Here is a 24431-nt window from a genome sequence, read left to right as displayed (position 1 = left end):
GCTAGATGCTGGTTTCTACAGTGAGGGTAATCTGAAAGAAGGCATAGCTTTATAGGGACTGTCCTGCACAGATGGCCATCCCAGACTGCAAGCCTACTGAAGTTTTGTGGGAAAGGAGCAGCTTGGCAGCCCTCAGTCTAAAGGGTCTGAGAGTGGCAGCCAGAAGGGCACAGGGGCCGCTTCAAAACACCGAAACCCTGGAGGCCCACTCAGGGCTTCAGCCTGGGGCACAGATTTTATATGCTGCCAACTCCTCAGCTTTATGCGATCTGACATACGTACCTATGCTGAGGCTTTCCTTTTCCTTTTCAGCCCTTCCTTTTTTTTTTTAACCAATCTCACATTTTTATTAATAACCAAACACAAAAAGGTTGTAAATATTTTTAGTCTTTGTTTCTATCCTGTTACTATTAATATTTTTGCTAAGATTAAAGTCTGGATTCATCCTCAAATGTGTTCATGTTGTTTTCCTGCTTCTGTTTCAAAATATGGACCACATAGTCCTTATTTTTTTTTATTCCCTGGTGACGAGTTTAGATTTAATCATATACACAGAGCTTCAGCAACTCACTAAACAAATCCATGTGTGGGTAAAAGGAATATGGCAGACTGGTCTGGGCACAAAGGCCTTTATATTTTTCTCCTCTTCAGAAGTTTCTAAAGTGTACAACTGAACACAGGACTCTGGTTAAAAATTCACAATGATTCCTTTTTAAATAAAGGCATTTGTCTTTAAAGGAAGTCGTTAACCCAAAAGGATCCCTGTTTGACCCCATAGATATTTACATTCAAAAGACCTGACTACAAGGCAAGGCCAATGGCTTTTAACAAACATTCCTGAATTTATCCATGCAGTTGAACGCTCTCCCCCTCAAATAGGTAGCAATATTCCAAGGACTTTGCTATTGTTTGAAACAGCTTTGGGACTCCAGTGGTAACTGCCTTCCTCCTCACACTGAGGGAATTACTTTGAATTTCCTGAACGATTAAAAGAAAATCTTTTTCTCATCTGTGTAAGTTTCATTTTCAGAAACAATCAAGTCATTCAATAAGGCAGATGGTAATTGACTGAATAGAACTGCTTTAGCCTAAGTAAGAAGTGACTACAATGTAACAAGACTAACTTTTTCTTTAATATGATTCCTTAATTAGTCCCAAAGGTAATTCCAAAAGAAGTTCCTAAAAGGTTTAGAATATATATTTTTATATTTTTTCTTTATATATATTTTATATATATAAATAAATTAATAAATTTATTTACATTTATATCTAAATAAATATGTTTAGAATATATATTATATATATATATATATATTTTTTTTTTTTTTAAGAAAAATAGGCTATCCTCACTTTGATTTTCCACAGGCATTCCATGCTATTAGTGACCAGATAAAGGGAGCTGGCTGTTCTTTAGCTTGCTACACAATACATTTTTATTTAACAATCCCATTTTTGAAGCAATCTGAAATTACTTCCTAGAACTATACTTTACTGATCTCTCCCAAAACAAACTTAAAACATTCACATGGATATACAATCTGGAAGTCAGTGTATATGAAACAGAGCAGGACCCTGTGGGACCCTCCCATGTATAAATCCCTTCTCTGTCTCCCATTTCTTGTTTAGGAAATAGGCTTCATTCAGCCTCCTTGATCTTCTGTGAGTTCCAAAGGGCAGATTCAAACAGCTGCTAATCAGGGAAGGGAGGGGATGCAGAAACAAAGGAGGAGCAGCCAAGAAACAATAGTGCAGCCCTGGGGCAGGGTCCTGGTTCCTCCTCAAGGGATATACACTAAATACCTTTGAGTTCTTCTGCAGGAACTAAAGTCCCTACCCAGGTGGAGGATGGTAACTTCAGGCTGAGCACAGTATGCCTGGGACACCATCCTGTTACTTTACCACGAGCCAATCAGAAGAAAGTATGCACAGAATGGAAGATAATGAAGACTTTGACCCATCCCCCCTCCCCAAATGATTCTCCCCTTAAAAACTTTCATGGTCGAACAGATTCTTCAGAGTTGGCTTTTGGACACGAGTCCACCTTCTCCCCAGTTTGCCAGCCTCCTGAATAAAGCTATGGGCTTCAAGTATGGGCTTTCAAGCCACAAGCAGCGAAACCTAAGTTTGGTAACATATATGCTATGCACAACAGATAAACATATGTTAAACATACACATGAATATTAACAAAATATTAAAATACAAAGTCTACCTACAGGAATTTATAATGTTGGTTTCAAAGTCTTGTTTCCAAAGCTAATTTCATTAGGCATGTCTATGATGGGGTTGCAACAATGGCACGTCCTGGAATGTTAGGTGCCATACAAATTAGTTTAAACAAGTTTTCTATTTGGCCCCCATAGAGGTGTTTAACATGTGGATAAACTTGCATTTGGTTTTTTGTGTTCCTGTTGATGATGAAAGGCAGAAGGAAATCATCAAACACTGGGCACCTACTGTTCATGAAAAACTGAACACGGTACTAATTTAATTCTCTCAGCGACTCTGAGCTAAATAGTATATCCCCATTTATAGATGGAGAAACTGAGGTGTGGGGAATTCAAACAGCAGAACACTGGCACACCACTGGCAAGTGGGAGAAATGCATTCAGAACTAGCTGACCACTGAGAAAAAAGCCAATGGCTTTTGGAAACTGAAATGCAAGTATCTTCCCACAGAGAGCCATTTTTTCCCCAAAAAAACTGATGTTAACATACCCCCCTAATCACTCTTTTCATTAATCTCAATAATTATTTTGCCATACTTTTCCCCAAAATGAAAGTGTAATTATCTCCCAATCTGGGAAAATAAAATGTTCTATGAATTTTTATCTTGTTATTTTTACAAGGAGCCTTTGGAAACCAGTTAAGCGCTTGAACCAGTTAAGTGTTTGGGTGGGACATATAAAAATAAAGCAAGCTAAATAAAGAATTGTTGAAATAAATAGAATAACGAAAAAAAATGAACCTTAGTTAAAAGATACTTGGAGACTTAACCACCTATGGAGATAATAAGTTAAAGATTTAAATTAGGAAAAAATTAAAGAGAAGAGCCTTCAAATAAAACAAAGAGGAAGCTGAGAATCAATGTCAGGGCATTTCAATTGACCTTAGAAACATATTTTACTGGTGACTTTTTTGTTTTTAAAACTGTTTTTGATTTTTTTTTCATTTGTTAATGCTCCCAATTTTCCAGTTTATCTCCCAGTGTATTCTGCCTAGTAAAGCTTGTTCATTTTCAGCTTTTATTTTCTTGTTCAGCCCCTAATGACTGACAATTTGAAAGGAAACAAACTAAAAGAAGGCATTGGACTAAATAATGAATTGTTTTCATCATCTTGATGGATAGCAACTCAACTATAAGATAAATATAAGCTCCACAGTTTCCTAATATTTTCTGAGATTCTTATGTTATTTCTGTGAGTGTTTCATTGTCATTGCCTTCTGTCTTTACCATTGTTAAAACTAACACCACCCAAATCCTAAAAGGGGTTAAACCTAAAGTGACTGATGTTTTGATAGTGATATGGCAAAAAAAAAAAAAAAAAAAAGGTCTTATCCAGAATTTTTTTTAACTGAATAAATTTGACAGGTAATATCCAGAAATTTAGACTTGTGAATATGTTATCTGAGGAGTTCTCAAAATCTCAAAATTACTTGCATAGTTCTGGCTGTTTTGCTTTCTTTAAGTCTGCATCTGCATCTGTTTTTATGCCAAAGGGATATACAGAAACCTCTATGCATTGCTCATCTTGAGTTGACATCTTACAAAGCAGAGCTGAGTACAGAATTTTCCTTCACTTCAAAGGGCATACTACAGGGTGCAAAGAAAGAAGGGGTTGGGTCCTTCCAGCCAAATGTTGCCCTCTGGCACTCATACTCAACTCCCCGGGGATAGAAGAGGGCAAACTCTGGCCCCTTGTGGCTCTAGGTAACATTTCCCACAACCCCTGACTCATAAATATTGACATTTGGGAAAAACAAGAGCAGAGAAGAAAAAGGGGCGGGGCGGGGGGGAGCTTTACTTTTTTTTGAAGTTGTTTCAAGTTGGAATGTACATATATTTTCCGAAGCCTGATTTATATCAAAGATACCATTATGATTTTTAAATAAAATACACCTTATCTTGGTATGTTAAAAAATAGTCTTATCCATCAACTAGAGAAAATAGGAAACAAAACTTTCTACAGAGTTTTGTTTTGCTTTGTCTTGTTTTGTTTTGTTTGCCATCAGGAAAATAGTTTTAACTAACCGTACTGAGCAATTTTTTTCTAAAAAGACCCTTAACAATGTTCTCAGAGAAAATCTTTTCTGCTGAATATCACATTTTTTAATCATAGTGAATTTGGAATTCTTTATTTTCAGCATAGTCTTTTCTTTTTCCTTTTAAGTATCTGTCTCCACCCGTCTTCGCTTCAAAAAACAGAAACAGTATGGTTAACTAAGACCTCCGAGAATTCTTCACAGACCCTAGTCTGTTTCCATTGTGGAACTACAGCGCAACCTGGTGGTGATTACTGCAATTAACACGGTTTACACCTGTGAAGGGCGGAAATTACAATACAAATGGAAATAAAAGAATGCCTTGTATTTAGGCTTTTAGAAAATAAACTATCAAGAAAAAGAAGAGTGGAGTGGCTCTCTTAAATCATAATTGCGAGTAGAGCTTTTTATATTTTTTAATATAATATACCTTTTAAGAAAAGTTTAGTTAGGTTGCTGATGAGGGATACAAATTTTAGCCTCCATATATGTTCACAGTAATCCCTATCATGACATGAAATTATATGAACAATGTTTCAAAAGCATTTAAGAGGTTAAATATCTTCAATAAGTGATAAAGGAAAGTAAACTAAATAGTTTATCAGTCTTTTGAGGATTTTTTTTTCTCTTTGTGTCTCGGGTAAAATAAGCACCATCAAAATAAAAAAAGATGCATTTGTCATAAGACTTTTCCCCCTAACCTTGAAATTTTAGCTAACAAGAACTCAGTTAAGTTCATTTCCATTCTTTGAAAGGACATGTATTTTTTTTTTTCCCTAAAAGAGAAGACAGTTTTATCTGCTTTTCTTTCACATCTAGCAACACCACTGATGCAGGACTTGGACAAAATGGTGATTCATAGTAACTTGTAATCTTTTATGTGTTTATGGTACTTTACACCCATTCGCTTATCTAATCCTGTCAACAACCCTATAAATTAAGGATCAGTGTCTCCATTTTACAGATTAGAAAACTGAGGCTAAGGGATATGAAATAACTTATTCAAAGTCACTCAGCTGGTGAGTGACAGAGGGACTGAACCCTTCTCCAAAGCCCATGCTCAGGGTCTGGTGGATGATCAGCCCTCAGTAAATCACTGTTGACAGTGAACAAATGCACCTGATGCAAGGATGGTAAAGTTAAGCCTGGACTGGATCCAAAGTCCTTTTACTCCACACCCAGTAATTTTTCCAGTAAAGTTTAGACATACTTTGACTTTCTCTTGCTTCTGCATGCAATTCTTCTGAGTCCGCTAAGTGCCTCCTTTGTTCCAGAAAAGAACAAAGAAGGAAAGCCAGGCAGGAGTCAACTGAGCTTCACACCTAGGCTTTTTCACCCATGAAGCACTAGCAGGGGATCTTTACAACTTTTGTGCCATATATCCCTTTGGAAGTCTGGTGAAGTTTCTGGAACCCATTGCAAAAAAAAAAAATCCTTTTAAACATATTACAAGGAAAATCAACTATTTTCAAATAAAATTTTCAAAATATTTTTAAAAACTAATTTGTAACTTATGTGTTCATTTATGAATGCATTAAATGATGAGATGTAGCAGTAGATTTAATAACTACTATATTTTTAAAGTAACAATAAATATAAATGATATTTTGAGATATCTGTAACCCCTGTAATGTGATTTTAATATATCTGTGACTTCTTTTGGTGAGAGAGATACTGTTAATGTTAATATGTAGCTTATATTCATAATTAAAGAAAATGCCAAATTTCAGTTTCAAGTTAATGAAAATAAGAATTTCTTTTCATCCAAGTTCATGGGCCCCTCATCCTCTTAAATTGAAAAATCAATCTGAAGTGAATTACTCATAGACAAATCTTTTCAAAAACTAAATTATAAATCATAATTTATAAAAAATTATAAAATTAATTCAAAAATGCCTACAGCAAATATATATATATCATATATACATAAAATCCCTTGAGTCACACATGAGATATTCACTTCAATATGAATGATGTGATATGAGGCAAGCCTCTAAAAATAAGCATGTCTAAGACCTAGGAAGATATTAAAAAATAGTCTTACCTGAGTCTTAGGACATTCATCAACAAATAAATAATTAGTTATTGATGACCTATAATAATAATTCCTTTTGACTTACCAAATACTTGCTGAGCAGTTACTATGTACCAGACACTATTCTGGGAGTTTTAGGAAATAGGTGAAAAATGAATAATTTTACTTCATTTGTTTGTGTAGTATTTTATAATTTTCAAGACAGTTCTAAACACCTCCTTCATTCATTCAAGCCTAATTACAACACTGAGAGGTAAGCAAACAGGGTCTGGAGACATTCATTAATTCCATATTCCCACAATAAGCCCCACTCCAGACACATGGTAGATACTCAATAAATGAAGACACTGCTCTGTTCTTATCCCTTAAACAAGCCCCTGAATTGGGGTTGTCAGATGAAATATAGAAAGCTCAATTAAATTTGAATTTCAGATAAACAAGAAGTAGTTTTTTAGTATAACTGCGTCCCTTGCAATATTGTAACACACACCGCATTTGTTTGCTAGGACTACAATAACAAAGTAACCCAGACTAGGGGGTATAAAAACAACAGAAATGTATTTATTCACCATTCTGACGGCTAGAAGTTGGTAGAGTTGGTTCCTTCTGAGGCCTCTCTCCTTGGCTTGTAGATAGATGTCCATCTTTTCACTGTGTCCTCACGTGGTCTTCCCACTGTGTGCAGCAGTGTCCTAATCTCTTCCTATAAGGGCACCAAACATATTGGATTAGGGCCCACACTAGTGATCTCATTTTATCTTAATTGCCTTGGTAAATATCCTATCTCCAAATACTGTCACATTCTGAGAGACTGAGGACTTGAACATATGAATTTGGGAGGGGACCGAATGCAGCCCATAACACACACTAAAACATTATTTGTCTTTTATCGAAAATTCAAATTTAACTGGCCATCCTGTAGTTTTATTCACTAAATCTGGCAACCCCACCCTGGGTTTCCCCGCCTGAGAACTCTCTCCACTGCAGCAACTCAGTCACGGGCGGGAATCGACCGGAAGTGTGGGGAAGTTAGGGCCCCTGTTAGCAGCCAGCAGTCAATGATGGATGTACTCTGGTGGACAAAGGTACCAGCTTCCTCTCTCTCTGGCAGATGACCCTAAACATGTTCTACAAAGCATCCCAGAGGTTCCCAGTGGGTTGGAGCCCAGCTGCCCTCAGTGGTAACCTGTCTGTGAATGTGTCCCGCCTTGGCTTCCTCTCCTTCAGTATCTCCCCTTCTCACTCCCTTTCTGCTATTCTGGGGTCGCCTCCCAAATAAACCTTAACATGTACATCCTTGTCTCAGGGTCTGCATCTGAGGGAACTCAACCTAAAACAAAATGCTCATTGAATTAAATCCTCATTTTCAGATACGAGGTTCAGGGGACACACCAGATGCTGAAGGGTGTGGAGGTGCATCAGGATGGGACTTCTTTCCCTTGCTCAGCAATGCCTCCAGCTAACAATCGTGACACTCGATTCATGTACCAGGCGCGGGGAGAGCCCCTTTACAGGTATCCTGGCTAATCCTTTCAACCACTCTGCATGGTAGCTATCTCTCACATCGCAAAGGGGGGGAAATGGATGCTCGGAGAGGTTTTCTGAACTCACACAGCTATGGCAAATGCCTTTGCCTTGAGGTGAGCTGAGAAACAATATTTATCATGAAAAGATAACTAACAACTCAAGAGAGTAGGTTGAAGTGTATACTAGGTAGCTCAGAAAAGAAGTCCCATGATTCTTCTCTGAAAGAATCTGAAGAAATAAAAGCAAACTGGAAAAATTAGGGAAGTCTTCACGGGAGAGGTTGGACTTGGGGTGAGTCTTAGTGGATGTGGTAGATTCAGCGGTGGGAAGGAGGGCAGGGGACAGCTCTGGGTGAGAAGCGGGGGTGAGCACAGTGCAGAAGCAGGGCTGGGCATGTGTACGGACGACACACAGACAGGTGGCCTGAGGACAGGATATAGGAGACAAAGCCATATCACAGAGGACTAGGGATGCCAAGTAAGAAATACGGAGTGCATCTCAATACTCATCTGCAGCAAATGAAGGTTGTGAAAAGAAGAAAATTGACATGATCAAAATAAGATTTAGTCAGATTCATCTGACGGTGGCTCGAAGCAGAGTTGGGTGAGTAGACACCTGACAGTCCCTGCCCATGACAATAAAGACCCAACCAAGAGTAGCAAACAGGAAGGTGTAGACAATGGTACCAAGAAGGGGTTTTCAAACCCGAGTCACGGAAGAGTCAGAGAGAAGGAAGAATGAAGAAAGCTCATTCACTGCCCCAGAGTAATGAGGGAAATGGCACCATGAACAATATACCGAAAAGCAGGATACAGGAAGATGAAGAGAATAACTCTCCCAGGGTGTCAGACTGCTCCTCTAAAAATTATACTCAAGATATTCTGAACAATCTGGAACCCCCAAAGTAATGAGGGAAATAGCACCATGAACAATATACCGAAAAGCAGGATACAGGAAGATGAAGAGAATAACTCTCCCAGGGTGTTAGACTGCTCCTCTAAAAATTATACTCAAGATATTCTGAACAATCAGGAACCGTGGATCTGTTCCCACTTGCCAGAAGCAAGTAACTCAAACCTGTGGATGAGTCAGTATCTCTTCTCCACCCTCCTGATTCCACCCTGTGACCTTGCCTGTACCTAAGCCCAGAGGGATGCTAGAGAGGACATTGGTGGTTTCTGCCTGCCCGACACCAGCCACCCCCTTCACCTGGTAACAGCACTCTTTCCTGTAGTGATCTCATTCCATGCAGGACAGGTGGGGCTGGCCCTGTGCCACTCCACCCCCACCAACCCCCCCACCACTCGCCCAGCTACAAAAATGGGCATATAACCCCACCTGCCAATTAGGTCACCCCAGCCCCCTTGCAGTGATTCAGGAAGAGGCATGTGGCTGAAGCCAAGACAATCCTTATCCATGAAATCCTTCTTGAGAAATAACAGGAAACCCTTCTTTCTGCTACAATGAGTCCACAGGAGGAGTTAGGTGTTGTATAATCAATTAAGCGTTAAAAAATCAAAGGATGGGACTTCCCTGGTGACACAGTGGTTAAGAATCCGCCTGCCAATGCAGGGGACACGGGTTCAAGTCCTGGTCCGGGAAGATCCCACATGCCACGGAGCAACTAAGCCTGTGCGCCACAGCTACTGAGCCTGCGCTATAGAGCCCGCGAGCCACAACTACTGAAGCCCACGCCCCTAGAGCCCGTGCTCCGCAACAAGAGAAGCCACCGCAATGAGAAGCCCACGCACCGCAACGAAGAGTAGCCCCCACTTGCCACAACTAGAGAAAGCCGCACACAGCAACAAAGACCCAATGCAGCCAAAAATTAAAAATATAAATAAATAAATTTATTTATTTAAAAAAAAATCAAAGGGTGGCATGAGGGCTAGGAAAGAGCTGGGTTAAGAAGAGAGAACCAGAGCCCTAGCAAAATCATTTGAACCCCTGGATCCAGCCATATCTGAAGTTCCCTGAACTTCTGAACTTTCCAACTACGTCATCAACAAATTCTATTCATGTTGTTTTCTTTAGAAAAATAGAATTAGATTTCCAATCACTTGCTACCCCCCAAAAAAGTTTTTGTACAGATAATTTTATTAGCTTTTTTATTAAAACCTGTCCTGCCTGTGCCAACAGCCCCCACAATCTTAAAAATCATTTTACTAAAGTTCCTCCTTCCTTGGTCACCCATTCCTCCCTCTCTCTGCCTCCCACACCCAATGTATCTGATGTACTTTAAAAACATTTAAAAGTTGGCTCTAGCAGCACACCCTCCCTTATGTGGTCACTAACAAAGGAGGATCTCCAAAAAGAGGAGAGCAGCAAATGACCAGGTCCAGAGGACAACTGCAGTCCTAGCCAACACCTTGACTTCAGCCCAGGGAAATCCAAGCAGAGAATCCACCGTCTGACCTACTGAAATCATGAAACCGGGCAGGACTCTGTGGGGTTCCTGGGCATGGAATCCTTTCTGTGTCCCCCATTTCTTGTTTGTAGGGAATAGGCTTCAGCCTCCATGACCTTTTCCCTGAGTTCCAAAGAGCAGGTTCAAACAGTTGCTAATCAGGGAAGGGAGAGGATGTGGAGACAAGGGAGGAGCAGTCAAGGAACAATAGTGCAGGGAACTCCCTGGCGGTCCATTGGTTAGGGCTCCACACTTCCACTGCAGGGGGCACGGGTTTGATCCCTGGTGGAGGAACTAAAATCCCACAGGAGGTGTGGTCAAAAAAAAAAAAAAAAAAAAAAAAAAAAGGAACAATAGTGCAGCCTTGGGGCAGGGTTCTGGTTCCACCTCAAGGGATACATAATATTTTTCAGCTCATCTGCAGAACTAAAAGCCCCAACAAATGGAAGATGTTAACTACTGGATGAAGCATTTTTCTTTCCAGAGAGAAGGTCACAGTTTGATAACCTCGAGAATCACAGAAACTTATCAGGAGACCATGTGAGGCCAGATCAAAGGAATGCAGGCCCTGCACATACCCTGATCCTTATCAGCAACCTTACCCTTGAACCAGTGCTATAAAACTCCTCACCAAATCCCCCCGGTGCTGGAACACACATTTTTGAGGGCATTAGCCCACTGTGTCCCCCGCCTTTGCCTGGCAAAGCAATAAAGCTTTTCTTTTCTAATTCACCGAAAACTCTGTCGCTGAGATTCGATTCAGCACCCGTGCAAAGAGGCCAAGTTTCAGCATCAATTATGAGATAATCAATTCAGATTGTTGTAAACCACTAAGTTTCTGGTAATTTGTTACCTGGCAATGGAAAACTGATACAGATTAGATGCAACAATTTGCCCTTCACCTTAGGAGGGATGTCTTGGCATGCCCTAAATGACAAGGACCTTAGAAAATACACAAAATGACGATGCAGTCTATACCTCTGGAGAAAAGCCCGCCCTGACTCCTGGTACAGAACTCTTCTCCCTATGCAACACTGGCCCTGCACGCTTGATCATCCACTGCAGTAAATATGATCAAAGCTCCTTCTAATTTCCTACTTGTGGCAAGAGAAAAATCTGTGTTCACTCTCAAGTACATTTAGTTGAACAGAATCAAAACAAAAACCCACACTTGATAGAATCATGTAAATTGCTACTGACACTATTTCAGACTTAAGAACCTTCAACCAGAAAGAAAGGTCAAAGCAAAATGAAACAACAGCTTGGAAGATCATTGTTTCTTTTCCTTTCAGAATTTCATTATCAACAAAAACTAATATATATTGAGCATGCTATTATAAAGCACTGTACTAGGCATAATAGGAAAAAGTGAGTGTATAAAACACAGTCCTACCCATTTTTTTTTTTTTTTTTTGGCTTCACCTTGCAGCATGTGGGATCCTAGCTCCCCAACCAGGGATCGAACCCACGCCCCCTGCAGTGGAAGTGCAGAGTCTTAACCACTGGACCACCAGGGAAGTCTCAGTCTTACCCTTTTAAAATATGGTTGAGTATATAGAATACAATCATAGCATATATAACCAACTCTTCTTGATAGCCTATTCTAACCACTACATGAATGATACAGAATAGGGAATAATCACTGAGGACTGGAACAATCAGAAAACGTTTTTTACATAGATATAGATATAGATATCTATATACATATACATCTGAATCACTTTGCTGTACACCTGAAACTAACACATTGTAAATCAACTATATTTCAATAAAATTTTTTAAAAGAGAAAAAAAGAGTAAATGGGCAATGGTGTACAGGCTGGATAAGAGGTATCAGAGAATCATAAAAGATACTATTCCACTTGTCAACAAAAAAATTAATCTGTTGATCAAAGAAAGAAATGGAAGATTTTTCGAACCAATTTGAGGATTATAACCTGGGAATAGCCTCTCAGAAAGCTCTGAGAACTGTTCCGTCCATCAGAGGTCAAACCACAGTTATATAAGTTTTTGAGACAGAGGGCTGTACATTAAATGACATATTTTTGACAGCTTATACAATCTAGCAACTAGTGGGTCATGGGTCATCGTGGCCGTTACAAGATTAAGAAGGAAGTTTTAAGCTGAGGGTACAGGCATATTCATGAGGGGGCGTGGGTGGTGTATGCATATTATGAAGGAGCTTGATCAGAGGAGAATTCAGTATAGAACTGGGGCAAAGGTTGACAGAGTCCAGGCTTGGGTCGCCTGGAGTCATAAGGGTCAGAAAGGTCAGCAGCATCATTCCTTAAATTCCAGTTAATCTGATGGTTGAGTGCTCCAGGGGGTTTGAATTCTGCAAAACAGCCCAAGAATGAGCTTCAGGCTAATCTTTACTTTTGAAACAGAACTGGGAGTCTTTATTGTCTCCTGATAGGGTTATCTCCCTGGCCTGGTAATAGCTGTTTGTTTTTTACCTTCTTTTGTTCCTTAAAATCTTTAACTCCAGAGACCTGTTCTTCTGCAAGGGCAAGCATTGTGGCCAGGCTTAGATCACAAACTTATGTTAAGAAAGTTCTGTCTGGTTCTCTTCCCTTGGGGACCCCCTGACCTATCTGCTTACAGATTCCTATTGAGCAAAAGTTAAAAAAAAAAAAAAAAAGGAAAAAGAAAAGTGATGAAAAAAGCTGCTAAGAGATAAATCGTAAGATTCCTAACTCTTTCTTGAAGAAAGTGTTGCCAGTTAAGACTAAAGAAATCTTTTTCTTTAACTCAGCAGTAAACTGGATTATGTGGCCTCCACAATAGATATTTTTATATATTACATATATGTAATACATAACATATAAATAAATAATATGAATGTTAGAAATATGAGTTCATATCAATAGGCTTCCATAATAAGAAAGTGTCTAGCTTTATAAACCGTCTTTGGGGATAAACAAAAACAAAATCCTGCTAGATATAAGAATTTGTAACTGTACATACACACACACACACACACACACACACACACATCTCCCAAGATTAAAATAATCTGATTAAGAAACTATAGTCCCCCCTTAAAGCTGAAATTCTTTAAGACTGTGAGTAAAGATGACAGTGATATAGCTGATGCAATATATGATGATAGCTCTTTATTAGAGATTTTCAGGATTAACTATAATTGGAAAGAAAACTAGACCACCAAGTCTCACTTTGGTATTATATATTTTTGCATAAAATTTTAACTAGTCTTCAGTTACAAATTTTGCTCTCACTCTGTTTGGCTTCACCTCTTTTCAGAAAATATATACCGTGCAGTTTTGGGCTCCCTGAGGATACCTAGTATGGTCAGTTCGGTGTTGCTGTAGACTTCAGATGTGGATATTGTCACTCATTTGCTCTTTCCAAAGACAGGGCACTTATTTCAGGACACCTGTCCTATTGTATCAGCTTTAAAGAAAATGCTGGTGACAGTGTAGCTGAAAATTCAAATGGAAAAGGATTGGAAAGGGTCAGCATCTTTCCTTCTGCAGATTTTTTAAAACTGATTCTTGAGAAGAACGTTTCTGTGCAGCATGACCAGGCTATGGCACCGCTGATCCTATCATTTGCAAGCCCCTTCGTTATCAGTATAGATGGCCACACAGTTCATTCAACCCATAGTGATGAGAATCAAACATGAAGATGGCTGAAATAATTGGGTCAAATATGCAGCAGGCCAATTCACTGGTCACATAAAAATGAGGGCATATTCAAAAATCATAATGGATCATTCTCTGAAGGTAAAAAAGGAGTGATGCTAGTGAAGTATCAGCTAATTTCAGAGGGACACTAGCAAGTAAAATGATGTAAATGATGCATTTATATAGGCGTAGAGTAAAAATAAACAATACTGTTTTTCATAGAAATGTAGGCAGATTTATGTCCCAAACATCAAATTTCCAGCTCATTTCCTCTCATCATAAAAAAGTTAGTAATGGAAGCACTGGGGAGTCAGAATATCTTAAGCTATTATTTTGAATATGTTCTGCTATGTTATGCTGGGTTGGCTTTCTTTTTCACTCTGAATCCATCCTCTGCCCTTCTTTGCTGTATTCTGTGCCCCGGGAAGCTGATGTGCTTGGACTACAGCAAAAGGCTCCTTTGTCCTCTGGCTTCCAGTTGGGTTTGGCCAATAGGGGACATGAACTCAAGATCAGGGAAGGGAAGAGAGCAAGGTCCAGCACTAATGGCTCCTGCTCCCCTTGGTGGGGTCATCCCTCCACAGACAGTCATAGCTCTTTTTAATTTTTTTTAATTTTTAGCAATATTCCAATATTTTTACTTGAATAAACACTCCTAGGGTTGTTGCAAGTCTTTAGTTAATATCCAGAATTCTGAAAAGGTAATTTTGACAAGTTTTGCCAGCGTTTTCATTGCTTTTATGGGGTGGCCATCACTCTACCATTCAGAAGTTCACCTCCTTCTAAGACAGCGTTTTCGAAATTCATTTAAGTTGTTTTAGTACTTTGTTCATTTTTTATTTCTACCTAGTATTCCATTATATGGATATATCACAATTTGTTTATGTATCTGCCAACATACGTTTGAGTTTCTTTGTGAATATGTGTCTTCTTTGTTCTTGGATAAAATCCTAATACTTGCTGGGTCACAGTTTTATAAGGAACTAAAACACTATTAAGTAATTTTAGAAGGAACAACTAGTTTTTCAAAGTAGTTGAATTCTTCTACACTCCATCAAATGATGTATTATGAGAGTTACAGTTGATTCACATCGTCATTGTCATATCTTTGTCAATCTTTTTTTTTAATTGAAGTCTAGTTGATTTACAATGTTGTTAGTTTCAGGTGTCCAGCAAAGTGATTCAGTTAGATATATATAACATGTATATATATATATATGATATATATATATACGATACATATATGTACCATATATATCTCATAGCTCTTTTTATTACTTTTTTTTTTTTTTGCGGTACGCAGGCCTCTCACTGTTGTGGCCTCTCCCGTTGTGGAGCACAGGCTCCGGACGCGCAGGCTCAGCGGCCATGGCTCACGGGCCCAGCCGCTCCGTGGCATGTGGGATCTTCCCAGACCAGGGCACGAACCCGTGTCCCCTGAATCGGCAGGCGGACTCTCAACCACTGCGCCACCAGGGAAGCCCTCATAACTCTTTTTAGATGACTCATTCCTTCCACACAGCCTCTCCATCTTCGTGTTCCTCTGCTGTTACTGCACCGTCCCAAGTGGTTGACATGCTCCTTGACCAAACCTTTGTAAACAGTCCCTCTATTGAACACTTTTTTCTTCCCCCCCTTGGCCACGCTGCAGCATTCAGGATCTTAGTTCCCCGACCAAGGATAGAATCCACGCCCACTGCAGCAGAGGCAAGGAGTCTTAACCACTGGACCACCAGGGAAGTCCCCTACTGAACACTCTTCAAATCGCCCAACTTGACCAACCGTGAGTGACCTTGACTGAATCATATGATGGTAATCATTATTTAGAATTATTTGACAGTTAGTGTTAATTCAAAACAATTGTGTGATGATAAAAAAGGTGCGGCTGTTTCCCTTTACCTTGTGCATAGTTCCCTTGAACCTGAGACAAGATTCGTGGAATGTACCTTCAATATTATCTCAGACCTTCCTCAAGGGTATGTGGCCTTGCTTTGATTAAAATGTCTTTGGGTCTAAGAGCAGTCTTAGGGAGGGAAAGCAAGTAACTCTGTCAGGTTGACTCAAGTCAGGCTTCCATTCACCAAATGTGTAATTTTTGGTAATACAAATCACCTGGTTCTCCAGTTTGATCTTTATTGGGAGCCAATCCCCATGGCACTTCTGTATACTTTCTTTCTATCTTTTGTTCTGGGATATCTTTTCAAGGATATTCATATAGCAAGCAGCCTTGAGAGGGAGAGATAGCCTCTCCTTCTAGGGCAAAGAGCACATTTGTTTCCCGACTAGGATGAAAAAGACAATGTCTCTCTCCAGGGCAAAGGTTGACAGGTTTACTCTCAGGTCATTATAAAAGACAGGGTTTTCTAAGCTCAGAGTTGCTCGGCTGCGGTGCAAACCTCCTGCCTACACAGCATACACCTGGGTCCCTCCACCTCACCCCATAGGACTTGGGAGGCAAGAGGAACCAATGCAAACACAAAGCTCTTACTGCCTGCTGTGCTGTTAGTAGAAAAGTCTTTTGCCTCTGACCCAGATGTCTCATGTCTTGTCAGCATCCATGAAACTGTGGCAGGCTAACCTGTTAGCTTGCAAATAGGGTACAAATCTCAGACCCTTCACAGATATTAACAGTCCAAGAACTCCCAGCTCAGTGACCCACCATCCTGAAGCCATGTGTTTCTATGTCAGCCACTAACTTTCTGGTCATTTGTTACGGTAGCAACAGAAAATACATCAAGCGGGAATTCCCTGGCAGTCCAGTGGTTAGGACTCCGCGTGCACTGCCAACGGCCTGGGTTCAATCCCTGGTTGGGGAACTTAGATCCCACAAGTCACAAGGCACAGCCAAAAAAGAAAAAGAAAAAAGAAAATACATTAGGCAAGGTATTTTTCTACTTAAGTCTTCCTTCCTGGGGTCACTGATCACAAACCCAGGGTTCCTGAGAATAAGGAGAGTTAAAAAACTTAGTTCTGGGGCACTTGCCTGATTCTTATATCCTGACTTAAGAGACCCTCCTAGGGAGAGTGTCAAGGAGGAAGGGGAAAAACAAAGACACTGCTCACCTGTTTTCCTCTCCTTTCCCAAATGAGAAAATTGGAAAAGCACAAATCATAGGATTCACACTCAAGGAGTTAAAAAAAAAAAGTCTAATTCTACATCTACAAAGTAAAGCCTGGTGGGCTCCAATCAGATCTTTGCATGCACAGAATATTGCTCTACGGGGCGAGAGAGGAATCAACTCTCACTCCACCCCCAGATCTGACCCACATAAAACCAAGTAGGACATGTGCTCATGAGTTTACACAGGGCAACTGACAGCCTAAAATACATGAGAAAAGTAAGAGGTAAAACTCAAGCTCCATAGAGAGCTCTGCTCACATGTGAAAGAGAAAACTTCCTCCACACTGGGGCGAAATCCTCCCATGAATTCTCCTTACTTCATGTAAGTCAAGCCTTCTTTCTGTGGATATCACCACAGTCTAGCATCTAAAGTACACTAAATGACACAGTGATTTTTGTTTAAATCCTAAAAGAACTTGTCTCAGTATAAAAATAGTTTCCTTTCTCAGTGCACAGATCATCCTAACCGATAATGCACAGAATCTTCTTCCTAAACCAGAAATACCTTCTCTCCCAAATCTCCTGAATTATCTAGTTTTGAATGTTACAATTATTAAGGTTTTCCACATTCCTTTTAGCCTGTAACTTGATATGCCAGAAGTATCTTAAATCAGTCTGAAAATAAAACATCAATTAAAAAAAAAACTTCCTCATCAGAGTTACTGGAAAGTTCATCTACTGAGTAATAATTTATAGAAAAGGTAATTTATTATTTACTATGCGAGTTGCTTGCACCTTTCACAGGATCCTCTTCACTCTAGTGACAAAGGATAACATACACTACTAAGAATTACAGGTGGCTTAAGATACATTATTACCTTTCTTGTGAGGTAATTGGAGATCTTGATAGTCATTAATCCAGTAATGCCAATAACACACTTTTGAAGAGGAGGGCAAATGTTCTATTTATTTAACTATTTCAGTAGTTTAAATAAAGAGCCTTTATAAAGAAAATCCAATATAAAAGTTAATGTACTGGGACTTCCCTGGTGGCAAAGTGGTTGGGAATCCGCCTGCCAATGCAGGGGACACGGGTTCAGTCCCTGGTCCAGGAGGATCCCACATTCCGCGGAGCGGCTAAGCCCATGCGCCACAACTACTGAGCCTGCGCTCTAGAGCCTGCAAGCCATAACTACTGAAGCCTGCGTGCTCTAGGGCCGGCGAGCTGCAACTACTGAAGCCCAGGCACCTAGAGCCCATGCTCCACAACAAGAGAAGCCACCGCAATGAGAAGCCCACGCACCGCAGCGAGGAGTGGCCCCCACTTGCTGCAACTGGAGAGGGCCTGCGCACAGCAACAAAGACACAGTGCAGCCAATAAATAAATAAAATTTTTAAAAAAAGTTAATGTACTGAGGGAATAGACCCGAATCAAGAATGTGAAAATTAAATCTGTTAAGCAAAGAAAGCCATCAGAAGTTGTTAGGCAAAATAAATAAATAAAAAATAAATTGTTAGGCAAGCCCTGGAATTGTGGGGAGTAGGATCTGAAAACAAGAAGCAAAGCCAAGGACAAAGACTAGTGCAAGTCAGAAACGCAGGCATGAGACCCTAGGACTGCAATTTCCAAATTGTGTGCTGAGGGGCCACAGAGCACTGGAGTGGATTCAGAGGCCCCATGGATTGGATAGTTTAAATTTTTCAGAGAAACACAGAAACGTCTGTCAGACATTATATGAATGTCTACAATTAGGTTATTTGGACTTAATTACTTACTAAATGGAACTATTAGAAATTTCTTTGGCCTAAGGACACCATGAAAAAATTACTGAGATTCTAAGGGTGCCGTGAAACAATGTTGGGGAATCTCTGCCTTAGGGACAAGCTAAGGTTCAAAGGACATTGAGAGACTGCTCAGAGGAGAATCAGAAAAGCACATTAAAAGTGGAAATGACAGCATCTCCAGTTTCTACATAGTTAATATACATGGTGGGGCCTTTTCTTTCATGTGATCCTGGCTGTAAAGAAAAGAACTCTTGTGCCCTGTTATTCTGAATTTACTACAGGATCCCTGTAGTAAAAAATCAGTGAATCTTGCTTTTAAATCAGTAAATCTTAATAACAAAAACAAAACCGAGATTTTCAATGTTGATTTTGGGTTGGAACAACTAGAGTTCCCCAAATACTTAGTGTGGGAAAGTCTGCTGAAATTTAAATACATTCCTAGTGAAGAAATGAGGGAACTTGGGAATTCCCTGGTGGTCCAGTGGTTAGGACTCCGCGCTTTCACTGCCGAGGGAATGGGTTCCATCCCTAGTCAGGGAACTAAGATCCCGCAAGCCACTTGGTGTGGCCAAAAATTAAAAAAAAAGAAAGAAAGAAAGAAAAAGAAATGAGGGAACTGTATACTGAGATTCATTTAGCTACTTTATAATAGCCCATTATAAAATTTTAAACATTTACTCTAAATTAGGGGTTGGCAGACTTTTTCTATAAAAGGTCTGATAGTAAATATTTTAAAATACTCTTTTAATTTTTTTTACAACTCTAAAAATGTAAAAGCCAAAAAGAAGTGAGTACATTTACATTGTCACCAACCAATCTCCAGATCTCTCCACGTTTTGCAAAGCTGAAACTCTATCCCCACTGAATTAACAATTCCCTATTTCCCCTGTACACCAGTGTATATAGCAGCATTGGACACCATTAGGGGACAGGAAGGAGAGTGCTCTGATCAAGGTCAACAGCAATGGAGGAGGATCACATCCATACCTCCTCCTCCAGGTACATACAACTATGTTCATAGAAGCATTATTCACAATAAGAAAAAGGTGGAAACCAATGTTCACAGCAGCATTATTTGAAATAGGCAAAAGATGGAAACAATCCAACTGTCTATCGACAGATGAATGGATAAACAAAATGTGGTTTACACATTCAATGGAGTACAATTCAGCCTTAAACAAGAAGGAAATCCTGATACATGCTACAACACGGATGAACCCTGAAAATATTATGCTAAGTGAAATAAGCCAGACAAATAAAGGACAAATATTCTATGCCTCCACTTATACAGAGTACCTAGAATAGGCAAATTCATAGAGCTGGAAAGCAGAATAGTGGTTACCAGGGACTGGGGGGAAAGGGTAATGGAGAGTTAGTGTTTAATGGGTACAGAGTTTTCAGCTGGATGATGAAAAAGTTCCAGAGATGGAAAGTGGTGATCGTTGCACAACGATGTTAATGTACTTAATGCCATTGAATTTTAACCACTTAAAATAGTCAAAATGGTAAATTTTCTGTTATGTGTATTTTACCACGATAAAAAAAGAAATGTAAGAACCATTCTTAGCTCATGGGCCATACAGAAACAGACTGTGGACCACACCTGGGTTGCAGGCCATAGCTCGCGCTGAATCATCAGACCCAATAAACAAAATGAACAAAATGACATAAAATAATTTTTTAAATTACAATTTATTTTTATTTTAACATGTTAAGAGTTTCACATTTAATATACTTATTACATTTACCAAAACTTATAAATGCAACTACAGTATTTAACTACGAAAACATACTTGAGTGTCTTTAAGACAAGGTAGATCGTATATAAAGACATCTAGACACATAGAGATATGGTGATACACCCAGGAATCTACAGGAGAGGGAGAGATCAATAAACCATTGCATCTTCAACAAAGCTTAAAATGTAGCCTGAAGATGTGGTAGGTAAAGCTGAAACTTAATGGGTGAAAATACTCAAAGTTCAAATTTGAAAGTCTGATATTATAGCTTGTACCACTTTTATCTTCTTTCCCACTCATCTGGTGCATAGTAAACAATTCTCCTTCCATTTGGGCGTAGGAGAAAAAATTACACTTTACAAAGTTAAGCATAGTGTTTAAGATCTGCTAGGACCTCTCCCCTGCATTCTTGCAACATTTAAATCTAAAACTCACTTAACTCTTTGACTGGTTGACACAACCTCAGACTCTGAAGGCAACATATTCCTAAAGGAGAAAAGCTTGAGGCAATTTATCTAGACTTAAAGTCAGCTCTAAACAAAACAAACAAACAAACAAAATCACTCTAAGCAGGAAGCTTCTTTCAGATTAGGTGGAGTATATACACACATAGACACAAGACACTGTTTCAGTTATCCATTCACTGGAACAAATGCATAACAAACAACCCTAAACTCAGTGAGGTAAAAAAAAACATTTTCATTTTGCTCATGGATATTTTTAACTTTATTTTTTTGGGGGCAGTTTTATGCTCACAACAAAATCGACAGAAATGTACAAAGAATTCCCATATCCCCCCCACCCCCGAGAGCCCCACACACACGGCCTCCCCCATTATCAGCATTATTTACCTTAATGGTACATTTTTCATCAAGGATGAATCTACACTGACACAGCATAATCACCCAAAGATCATAGCTAATCACCCAAAGTCCACAGTTTACCTTCGGGTTCACTCTTTGCTGTTGTACATTCTTGGGTTGGGACAAAATTACAATGACATACATTCATCATTATAATATCATATAGAATATTTTCACGGCCCTAAAAATCCTCTGTGCTCTGCCTGTTCACCTTACCCCTCCCCCCATCTGGCAACCACTGATCTCTTTATTGTCTCCATAGTTTTGCCTTTTCCAGAACGTCATATAGTTGGAATCATACAGTATGTAGTCTTTCCAGATTGGCTTCTTTCACTTAGTAATATGAAGTTAAGATTCCTCCATGTCCTTTCATTGCTTGATAGCTCAATTTTTTTTAGCACTGAATAATACTCCATTGTTTGAATGTACCACTGTTTATTAAACTGTTTATAATCTAATCTTGGTTGTTTCCAAGTTTGGGAAATTATGAACAAAGGTGCTATAAACATCCATGTGCAGAAGATTTTTTGTGTGGACATAAGGTTTCAACTATTTTTGGGTAAACAATAAGAAGTGTGATTGTTGGATCATATGGTAAGAGTGTGTTTTATTTTGTAAGAAACCATCAAACTGTCTTCCAAAGTAGCTATACCATTTCACATTCCCACCAGCAGTGTATGAGAGTTCAATCACTGGTGAAATCCTCAGCAGCATTTGGTGTTGTCAGTTTTGGATTTTGGCCATTCTAACAGGTGTTTAGCAGTATGTCATTGTTATTTTAATTTGCATTTCCCTGATGACATATGATGTGGAGGATCTTTTCATATGCTTATCTGACATCTGGATATCTTCTTAGGTGAGTTCTGTTAAGGTCTTTGGCCCCTTTTTTAATCAGGTTTTTGCTTCCTTGTTGTTGAGTTCTAAGAGTTCTTTGTATATTTTGGATAGCAGTCCTTTAACAGATGTGTCTTTTCCAAATTTTTTCCCCAGTTTGTGTCTTTCTTCTAGTTCTCTTGAGCTCATGGATTCTTCAGGTCAGGAATTAGGAGAAGGCAGAGCTGGAATGGCTTCCTCTGGTCCATAAGTCTAGCACCTCTTCTTGGAAGATTCAAAATGCTGATGGGTGACTCAAATGGCTGGAAGCTAGAATTGGCTTCTCCACTCACATGACAGGCACCTGGGCTGGGCTAACTGGAGGGCTGGGCTCAGCTGTGACTGTCACTCAGCATACCTTCAAGGGCCCTCCTGATGTGTCTTGGGCTTTTCACAGCTCACCAGCCTCAGACAATTAGACTTCTTACACAATGACTGAGAGTTCCAAAAGCAATTGTTCCAAAAGATAAGGTGGAGTTGCATGGCCTTTTATGACCTAGCCGCTAAGGTCATATGGTGATGACGATCACTTTCACTGTACTCTATTGGTCAAATCAGTCACACCCTTCCCAGATTTAAGGGGAAGGGGTACGGAATATATATTTTTATGGGAAGAGTAAAGAAGTTGCAGCCACATTTTAAAACCATCACAGACATATTTCCATAGAGAGATAGGGTAATACATGCCAAGGGGTTAACAGTGCCCACCTCCCAGAATCCCTCAAAGCAAATTTTGTTAACCTATTATTTTAAGTCAGACTAATCCAAACATATCCTCCATGGATGGCAAAATTTCACCTACCTATTTTCATGTGATACAGTAATAAACAGAAACTTCATTTTATCTATGTAAATTGCATCAAGAATGACTAACAGCTTGCTTTTGACCCCAGTACCATCTGCTAGTTATAACCATTTCTTATTTTTCAAACACGATCAAGCGCAGATCCACCCTCAGACTTAGGCTAAGTCATATCCTAAGAAAGAATACAGAGAACACCTAGAGCAAGTAAAGCCAGTAGATCAGGATCATGCCAACATTATGGCTACTGAAATCAGTGGCCAATCCTTGTATCAGTGATTACTAGACTTTAGGATTTCACGGACCAAGAACAATTTCAGAAATAAAACAAATGGGAGCAAATAAACTTACCAACTTTTTATTTTCCAAAATAACAACATCTAGAAAATAACTACTCTGTAACTATCATCACATTAAAAAAAAATAGAATGGACAATTTCAAAATAAAGCATAATCCTTTAGAATGAATAAGTTTGACCAAATAAAAACTCACTATGTATTTTTTTTCTCATTTCTCTGCTGACGTGTAGAACCTTCATCATGAATGAACCCCAGTTCACACACTGGTGTGGGAAACCACCTGTGCATCTGACATTCTGGTCCCTTCCCTCCCTTGCTTTATTCTAATAGTTCTAGAACTTTAGCTTGCTCCTAGAAACTCAATCTAAAAGACAGACAGGGACTTCCCTGGCATCCCAGTGGTTAAGAATCAGCCTGCCAATGCAGGGGACGTAGGTTCGAGCCCTGGTCCGGGAAGAACCCACGTGCCGCGGAGCAACTAAGCCTGTGTGCCACAACTACCGAGCCCGCGCACCACAACTATTGAAGCCTGCGCGCCTAGAGCCGGTGCTCCTCAACAAGAGAAGCCACCGCAGTGAGAAGCCCGAGCACCACAATGAAGAGAAGCCCCCGCTCACCGCAACTAGAGAAAGGTCACGTGCAGCAACGAAGACCCAACGCAGCCATAAATAAATAAATAAATAATTTTAAAAATAAATAAAGACAAATAAGTAAATGATTATAACATATGAGTGCCATAAGGTTACGGGTCGGGGGTGGGGGCAGGGGATCAAGGAAGTTTTCACAAATTACGTGAAAAAAATTTGCCCACTAGAAAGAATGGGGAAGATTATTATAGATGGCAATGACTGTGGCTGAAAGCACAGAGACAATCTATGTATGTAGTATATCCAAGGAAGACTATATTGTGTATCAAAAAAGTAAGTAGTGGATATACTTACTTGTAGAGTAAGGGTTACTTTTCTCTTCTTTATTCTTCTATTTTTTGAAATTCAACAATGGAGTATGTGTTAATTTAATGATCAGGAAATTTTTTAATATAACGACTTCAATTTTGTAGGTTAGCTTAGAAAGAACAAACAAAAGGCCTATTTCCCTTTAAGAAGGCAGTTTGTATTAAAAGAGGCCAA

The sequence above is a fragment of the Hyperoodon ampullatus genome, assembly GCF_949752795.1.
Source record: "Hyperoodon ampullatus genome assembly, chromosome: 1".
In the NCBI taxonomy this organism is placed as follows: domain Eukaryota; kingdom Metazoa; phylum Chordata; class Mammalia; order Artiodactyla; family Ziphiidae; genus Hyperoodon; species Hyperoodon ampullatus.
The sequence above is the reverse complement of the archived record's forward strand: the minus strand, read 5'-3'. Positions refer to the sequence as shown.